At 44.0% G+C, this 6,515-nt stretch overlaps 1 protein-coding gene across 3 annotated transcripts in view; it reads right to left on the bottom strand.

Moving 5' to 3' along the window:
- Positions 1 to 775, bottom strand: part of sema3d (sema domain, immunoglobulin domain (Ig), short basic domain, secreted, (semaphorin) 3D) — a 35,275-nt gene extending 34,500 nt beyond the window's left edge. For 2 of the 3 annotated variants that reach the window (XM_023809066.2, XM_023809065.2), the window contains exon 1: positions 472 to 775. The gene's annotated coding sequence lies outside the window, so the exon portion shown is untranslated. The remainder of the gene's footprint in view (positions 1 to 471) is intronic. The other variant, XM_023809068.2, reaches the window with a different exon arrangement.
- Between the last annotated feature and the right edge of the window lie 5,740 nt (positions 776 to 6,515).

Consider the following 6,515-nt stretch of genomic DNA (forward strand, 5'->3'; position numbering starts at 1 on the left):
AACGGTTAAATTAAGTTAATAACATGCTTGGAAAAGAGAAAACCATGGGCAAAGCAAAATGACAGCGATAGCCTACTGGGAATTTAATTTATGACTAGGCTACTGTAGAATATCACAACACAAATTAGCGGCACTTAAATTAAGATGAAGCTTAAAATAATGCATTAACAATGATATATAATATAAACATGGGATGCTGAACTGATTGCCTGGACATGATTTTCACAAAATATTATAATACTCAGTTATTTCGACGCTCTTTTAATTCTTTATTTTACCAAACGTGTTAACGTGACTGCAAACGTTCCATTATCCTTTGACGTATATTCACTTAAATATACATGTATAATAAACAGTTTAAGTATTTACCGTCATGAGTACAACACCTGAGAGTAATTTTTTAGAGAATTAGTTTTATTTGCTTCAAACACCTTTGTTAATCTAATATAAACTTAGCGACCTGAAGCTTACCTGTATGCACGGTGTCTTTAGGCGAAAGAGGAGGAGGTTTCTGACACACGAATAGATGCCACTTGAAGATAAGAGATCATCCAGACGCCGCGAGGCATACTCTGCCAAACTGGGGCTGCTTGTTTAACGGGGCCAGGGGGCGCAGATGATGCAGGGATGTTCAGAACATGACCCTACACGTAGGCGGGGAAGGTATGGCCGTATAGGACCGCGCCGATCGCTGCCGTTTTCGGACAGTTTTGGGACCGAACTTTTCCGGGCGTTTGCGAACTGTCAGCGCGCTCCCGTCCTGTGGATAAGCAGCTGGATCTGGAGCCTGTGAACCTACAATTAGGGGCCGTCCATACAAGGGAGGAGCCCCGTCTCAGCCTCCAGTTGCTCCGCTCCGAGCTGGATTTCTCCCTTTCTACCTGCCAATGTCTTCACTATATAATACTACTACCCTTTCCAGCCTGCCTTTACGATAAGCTTAGATTTAATGATCAGAAATTCGTTGTATCATAAACGTTACAGCCATTCCCGCACAATGCTTAAATGATCTTGTAGGCTATTAACTTAAAAATGACTTTTATAAGGTTTTACCTTCGTCTTTTCACTTCCATTATTTGCATAAATTGCAATACTGGTGTAAACGATTTTAGTACTGAATTGGACATCTTTGAGGTTTGCCACTTTCATAGAAATCATATAGCCTACTGAAATAACCAGGATGTAATGACTTAAGCGACTTTTTGCGCATTTAAGGTTGTGCATTAATAATTATAAACCCATTATATTTGTCTTCGCTCCAGATCAGAACATCACTGGAACGTGTATTAAGATAGTTTTTAATGACCAGGTTTTTACATAGGCTACAGGGAATGCGTTACACATTCTTTCTTTACGGAAATAGCCCATAAGACCAACTGAACTGTCATTCCCACAGACCGAAAGTACAGTAGGCTGTTAGATGCCGCTTCTAAACAGCATATCATTCATTGCTGTTTATTATTGCCATTAACGCGAAGGGGCAAATGTGTGCTTTTCTACTCGTTCAGTCGGGATGAGATTGCTGTAATGTAATACATACCGTTAATTACAGAGTTTATTTTAACTCGTATAATGCAGCTGTCACATGCAGTTAGAACATGGCATCGCTTATTGTACAGCATAATTACAGGGGAGAGAACGCGCTTTGATATAAACCGCGTTTCGTTACTGACTGTAACATGTGCAGCCTGGCGTAGTGCACTCAGCGGGGATATTTCGGACTGCGAGAGATGGACGTCAAAGGACCGAAGGAGCTCAAAAGTCACCATTTATGGACATAATACAAGTCCATTTTCTCCGCACTTAACCGGCAGTGACAGTCATTGTAAACTCAAGTTGAGTGATGTTTTCAGTTAAGGTGGAGCTACAGCAGCTGAGATATAGGTGAACCTCAGTTATCACAAATCCATCAACAAGGACACCACTAAACAACCGGCGCAGTCTGGGATACAGGCGCACTTCCTAACTAAGGGCACTGATGCCTCATTTGTTTATTCAGTTAACACTGTAATTTTTTTCTAACTGCACGTTAGCACTGAGACTGAGAAGACTGGGGATAATTCCCGGCTGGCCGTTGTACCATGGGTCTGGAACGTGGAATACCCTCCCCTCCCCTCATCGTCCACCCCCGGAGTGAAAAATATTCAAGGGGAATGCAATTTTCCGAGCTGAGTTTTGCTCGATCGGATCCAACTTTTCCACCCAACGAGGGAACTGTTTCAAAATAAAAACAACACAGACGCGCTCTTCTGTCTGCACTGTTAAATATACCTGTTTTGCTGCAAAGAACAGGCATAGGTGTAGGTATGTCTTTCCAGGACGGCACAGCGCTGGGGTAACTGGGATCACAGGGATCATTTTGCTGTGCCTGGCCGTCTGACACATCGGGCGTGGCGCAGTGCAGCTGAGGGTTTCCCCCTTTGGCTGCGCCAAGCGCTGTCCCGGGGCGGGAGTATTATTACCGGGCGAGAGATTCCAGCGGAATCACAGAGCGGTAGCCAGCCGGGGCGTGTGCCCAAGTGCGCGCACCCTGCGGTCCAGAGCGGGGCGGGCGGGCGCGCCACGCATGCAGGGGAGTCTCGAGGCTTTGTGCATTCTGCATCTGCACGAAAGTTCATACAGATCGACATAATGGTTTCCTACTGAAAACAGGTCTAGGATTTTATTAGTCACACAACACATTGCTAAAAATAACATTCCGTTGAGGTAGTCAGAAAAATTGACTAATAAAAACACTGGAACATGTTAGGAAAACCTTTTAAGAAAATCGTTGGTGGCTAAGTCAACATAACGTATTAAATACCTTAACAGAAAGGTGTATGTGTCCAATGGCATAGGAGAGAGTTTGAGACTGTGGGGGGGGATACACAATCTAATAATATAAATACAAAGGTCTGTTTGTTGGGAGGATGAATGAAGCCAAATTTGGGGGGACACGTCTCTCCAGGTTCCTACACCCCTGCATGTGTCTTTACTCCATACAAAGCAAGCAAGACAGTCCTCTAATAAACTAAGTTAGGGTTATTCTCCCTTTGTCTGTGTTTAACAAGTTTAATTATTAAAAACCTATACTATATATTACAAGTATTGTTGTGATAGTTGTTGTGAAATGCAATTCCTGTTTTGAAGTGCTTTCACACGACTTGTGAGTTCCTTTAGCTTCACACTAGCCCCTTTAAGAAGACAGGAGTGCAGTGGACGTCTTCTTAAACTCCCCCTTTTCCATCTTAGCATGGATGATGACACATCTGCTCCCTCCTCATTTAAGGAGAAAAAAAAATGATGCTCCTTCAAGCTGTTCTGTTCAGTCCTGCTGCTCTGTGTTGGATTAGAGAAGGCAAAACATTTTCTTTCAGATTGCGGCCCAGCAGGTCTGTGGGAGACCCAAATTACAATGCGGGAGAAATCTGCGAATAATTTCTGGAACAGGATTAATCAGCTTGCAGATCTCCAACAGGCAAGGCATGCAGCCAGCCCTGTTACCCCATACACTCTGCTCAGAAAGCCAGTTATTAGCCTTAAACGGGTCCGACTGATTAGCTAATCATGCTATTAGTGTACCATAGATACAGACGGGCCCAGGGACTGAACTTTTAGTAATTGTAATAATGCTTATCAATAATTAGGATAAGAATCAATAATTACGCCTCACAGATGCCCTGTCTGCAGTTATCAGGCCCAAAGCAATAAAGTACCTAAAGTATAAAAACCACCCAGACAGAACCACCCAGAACCTTCCAGAACCACAAGACCTCCTGGCAGTGCATCTGTAAACAGGACACCAGTGTTGCTCCAGTTTAGATATTTTAAACACGTTTGGATAACGCACGGTGCCTGGTTTTTCTTATGTAGTAGAATTCTGGTTAAAACCCTTAAAGGTATCACTGAGAACCTTATATGGGGTAATGCAAATTTATACCAAACTTTGTAAAATATAGCCATTGTCTTGGTATGTACTGTAAGTAAAACTAAGGGTTGTTCATTACTATATTTGGGAAATTACGGTACATAAAAAAACTAGCATACACTATATTTGAAAAATTACGGTAAGTTATAAAACCAACATGGAGTCCCTCGTCAGCTTTATGTGAAGCCTGAGGAAGAATATCCAGCATGATCGTTTTGCGCAACATGATCTGTTAGGTGGTATGTTAGTTACATTTGCCATGAACGCATTTTATGGGCCTTAAGCAAGGGAGTTAAAAGCCGGGGTCTTGCTCCAGCAGGTCACTTTGAGTAGGTAACCATCCTTCTGAGAGCCTGTCATCACCAGGGCCTGCATGCTATGTCCCACTTTAACACCCTCTTGACTCCTCGTTTCCTCCAAAAGCAGTTACGCGACCTGGGATACCGGCTGACTCTCGGGATGACAGCCTGAAAAGTTTCCGGCTGCTGTGTTGAATAATGGACACATTGCGGGTTACAAGGCCCTCAAAGGCCTAACCCTAGTCAAATAGCTACAGGACGGACATGCCAAAGACACCCTAGAACGACGGATCACCTCCGGAAAACTGGGCCTCTTTCCATGACCTTCAGTACCAGAGTGAGCATAAAAGGCTTTATCTAGTCAACACAGCACAAAACTATATTTCATATGCATATAATATGCCTGTTTGTTTTAGGGAAAATGATGGCGCAAATGCCATGGGGTATTCATTAAGTCGCTGTTAATCAGCTGGCAGATAAATATTCTTTGGCGGGCACTCATATCAACATGCGCCATGTTGCCGCCTTTTGAACAGATTTATAAGTTTGCCTGGATCAGTGAGGATCAGCTCAAGGGCTAACACGGCAGGTACGTCACGCTAGACTTGCGTAACACGATGCGGGCAGATGTGCAGCATTTTCCAACATGGATAAATTGTGTTTCTCATTTTCAAAGTTTTCCCCAACTTTTCATTCCATTTCATTAATTCCAGAAACTACTCCTAAATCATTTTACCATCCGCGTTTTACTCAAACGAAAGGCATCTATTTTATAATTCATCGATCGTGTGGCACTCAAACAAACAGTATTTTTGGCTGAAGTGGCACTGAAAATGTTCAGTTTTACTGCCAGCAGCTGTTCAAGTATCCATACTTGCGGGTGACCTTAATTTTTTATTTAATTTTTTTTAAAAAGCAAAACTACACACATAAAAACAGACCTCAAATTAGTTATCTGTAAACAAACAGAAAGGTCAGCCTCCGCAACCCCGCTTCCCCTAACTGCAGGTGCTTCCAAAGCTCTGAATCAGAAGAATAACGTTTTTGTTTGATTTTCTCATAAATTCATTTGCCAGGTCAATCCAGAAGCACATGTGCACCACTGAACTGTTTACTCATTTCTGCTGGGGGGCGTTGGAGGTCAGCCCTGCTGGCCCGGAGGTGACTTCAGACTCAAGCAGACACATCTTGCAAGCAGAAGCTTTGTGGCAGAACCTCAACATCACTAACAGACAGTTAATTCGGGAATTGCACACATTTACATGTTTTGTACTCTCACAGTTCAGCGTTAACTTGGGAATGCAGCAGAAATCGATCAGTTTTTACAAGTGCTTTTTTACACTTGCATGTGCTTGTCTGTGTGAGTATGTGCCCTGTGATACACTGGCATCCAGTGTGGTTTGTGCCTTGTGAAGATTCCAGGATTACACACTGCACTGGATTAGTGTCTGTGGATTCTTGAAAAGCACAATATAAATTAAACACTATTATTATTATTGTTGTTGTTGTTGTTGTTGCTGTTATTGTTAGCAGCAGCAAAAATGACAGAAAAAGATTGGCAATAATAATTATGATTAGTTTGCCTTGAAAAGTGCTACGTCCTGCCTGTTATGTCCACCTGACCCTCCTGTCTCCTATCGTGGCCATGATGAGCCGCGCCTGTTGCTTGTTACCCCTTGTCAGTCTTTGTATTTAAGTAACTGTTTGTCTCGTAATCCCCAGTCCGGTCATTGCCGTGTCCTTCCCCATACTTGCCTTCTCGTTTTGACCCCCCATGGCCTTGTTTGTTTCCTGTTCAGTTAAATAAAACACCTTTTTGCTTGCTGAACGAATGTTCATTCTGTTGTGACAGAATGATCAGACTGCAAAAACACCCCAGCAGCCTGCTCCTCTGCTCTGGCTTCCATGCCTGCCTGCATCTGGCCGACCGGATACCCCGAGTGCCTCGGATCTGGGGGCCGGAGGGATTACCAGCATCACGGGAGCCACCTTGCCTTGAAGTGGAGCACTTCTTCTCCTTTCTGGAGTGGAGGAGTGATCCCACAGTCTGGATGACCCCAAGGCCGAAGCTCTCTTCCAGTCTGCGGGAAAGATGTTAGCAAGACTCACCCAGGACACGGATCCCCAGGAGGCAGAGAAGGTCCAGTGCTTGCTGGGTGACGTGTGGCCACCACCTGTTTGCCACATGAAGCCACTCGGCCCGCAGCCCCTCCGGTATCGGCTAGGGCCCCAAAGAGGGGTCGGCTGAATCTCCGTTTCCAGAAGGGGAAGACAGTGACATACTATCTGTGCTGGCTGTACTGACTCTC

The sequence above is a fragment of the Paramormyrops kingsleyae genome, chromosome 1, assembly GCF_048594095.1.
Source record: "Paramormyrops kingsleyae isolate MSU_618 chromosome 1, PKINGS_0.4, whole genome shotgun sequence".
Classification (NCBI taxonomy): domain Eukaryota; kingdom Metazoa; phylum Chordata; class Actinopteri; order Osteoglossiformes; family Mormyridae; genus Paramormyrops; species Paramormyrops kingsleyae.